Source organism: Schistocerca gregaria, unplaced genomic scaffold (genome assembly GCF_023897955.1).
Source record: "Schistocerca gregaria isolate iqSchGreg1 unplaced genomic scaffold, iqSchGreg1.2 ptg001292l, whole genome shotgun sequence".
Lineage (NCBI taxonomy): Eukaryota > Metazoa > Arthropoda > Insecta > Orthoptera > Acrididae > Schistocerca > Schistocerca gregaria.
The window spans coordinates 22501-25000 of NW_026062604.1; positions in this window are offsets into that span (position 1 = coordinate 22501).

Consider the following 2500-nt stretch of genomic DNA (forward strand, 5'->3'; position numbering starts at 1 on the left):
CCCCCCCTCACCGGCCGGGGACTGTCCCGCCAAGCCACAGCCTCGTATCGCTTCATACCCACATGGCCAACTCAGGTTCGGGGGCATGGCGGGTACCGCCGAAACAACCGGTTCATAGATGTACCGATCGTCGCTATCACCGATGCACCTGCAGCGCGAACAACCGCTCAACAACTGATTTCCAGTTCATTTGCGGATCTTTGGCAGCAAACGTATACGTCAATCTACATTTGCGAAATCTACGATTCTGGCATGCCTGCATGTTATGTGTCACGACACGCTACATCAGCCCACATACACACTGCGGCATGTACACGAGAGAACACGTGGAAGATGGTCCGCGCACGTGTGCAATGTCCCTTGCGCGGTCGACTGTCAACCGGCCTCTGTAGCATGTCGCAGATGTGGAACGCGGTCCACCGTGCTATCATGTTGTGTGGGGCAATACGATTAAATAGGAAAACCCTCGTCGCTACATCAACAGACGGCTCACGCTGATTCCCGGCAGAGGGAGGAGGGGGGGGGGGGGGGGCCAACATGCAATACTTTCGTCCGTACCTACCTACCACATGTCTGTACGGCGTACAACAGTGCAATCTCGCTGTAATGGGGAGACGAGACAAGTAGCATTGTGCACAACATATGGCCCTTATGATTCGCCATTGTAGGGCGCAGCCGGTGTACGGTCAAGCATGTGCCACATTATGTCACTCAGTACGTAACGACGGATGATCAGTGTGGGTTACGCGTACATCAGCGGACAGTCCACACAGGCCGTACCACAACGTACACTGACTGCATCGACAACCGAATGCAACTGAACAGCTGCAAGGCTCATTTCACAAACAAACGCCTGACCGACCAGCTTGGAAGGGCAGGAGGGGAGGGCGATATTCGTTCTGTAGCGGTACACCCTTCCAGTGGTTAGCGGGACTGTGTAGAAAGTACGCAACACTCGAAAGACCTTTATGTGAGGGTACGCACCATGGCATCAAGAAATACACATGACACCAGAGGATCCAAGCAGTGAACTATGTTCAGAGGGTTGCTGTTAGGCAAAGCTACATTCCTGTGACGTTACATGTGACAGTTAAGGTGCAGTGTAAGTTAGGTTAAGGTGCAGCGTAAGTTAGGTTAAGGTGCAGCGTAAGTTAGGTTAAGGTGCAGCGTAACTTAGGTTAAGGTGCAGCGTAACTTAGGTTAAGGTGCAGCGTAACTTAGGTTAAGGTGCAGCGTAACTTAGGTTAAGGTGCAGCGTAAGTTAGGTTAAGGTGCAGCGTAACTTAGGTTAAGGTGCAGCGTAAGTTAGGTTAAGGTGCAGCGTAAGTTAGGTTAAGGTGCAGCGTAACTTGGGTTAAGGTGCAGCGTAACTTGGGTTAAGGTGCAGCGTAACTTGGGTTAAGGTGCAGCGTAACTTGGGTTAAGGTGCAGCGTAACTTGGGTTAAGGTGCAGCGTAACTTGGGTTAAGGTGCAGCGTAACTTGGGTTAAGGTGCAGCGTAACTTGGGTTAAGGTGCAGCGTAACTTGGGTTAAGGTGCAGCGTAACTTGGGTTAAGGTGCAGCGTAACTTGGGTTAAGGTGCAGCGTAACTTGGGTTAAGGTGCAGCGTAACTTGGGTTAAGGTGCAGCGTAACTTGGGTTAAGGTGCAGCGTAACTTGGGTTAAGGTGCAGCGTAACTTGGGTTAAGGTGCAGCGTAACTTGGGTTAAGGTGCAGCGTAACTTGGGTTAAGGTGCAGCGTAACTTGGGTTAAGGTGCAGCGTAACTTGGGTTAAGGTGCAGCGTAACTTGGGTTAAGGTGCAGCGTAACTTGGGTTAAGGTGCAGCGTAACTTGGGTTAAGGTGCAGCGTAACTTGGGTTAAGGTGCAGCGTAACTTGGGTTAAGGTGCAGCGTAACTTGGGTTAAGGTGCAGCGTAACTTGGGTTAAGGTGCAGCGTAACTTGGGTTAAGGTGCAGCGTAACTTGGGTTAAGGTGCAGCGTAACTTGGGTTAAGGTGCAGCGTAACTTGGGTTAAGGTGCAGCGTAACTTAGGTTAAGGGGCCAACGTGGGTTAGGTTAAGGGGCCAACGTGGGTTAGGTTAAGGGCCAACGTGGGTTAGGTTAAGGGCCAACGTGGGTTAGGTTAAGGGCCAACGTGGGTTAGGTTAAGGGCCAACGTGGGTTAGGTTAAGGGCCAACGTGGGTTAGGTTAAGGGCCAACGTGGGTTAGGTTAAGGGCCAACGTGGGTTAGGTTAAGGGCCAACGTGGGTTAGGTTAAGGGCCAACGTGGGTTAGGTTAAGGGCCAACGTGGGTTAGGTTAAGGGCCAACGTGGGTTAGGTTAAGGGCCAACGTGGGTTAGGTTAAGGGCCAACGTGGGTTAGGTTAAGGGCCAACGTGGGTTAGGTTAAGGGCCAACGTGGGTTAGGTTAAGGGCCAACGTGGGTTAGGTTAAGGGCCAACGTGGGTTAGGTTAAGGGCCAACGTGGGTTAGGTTAAGGGCCAACGTGGGTTAGG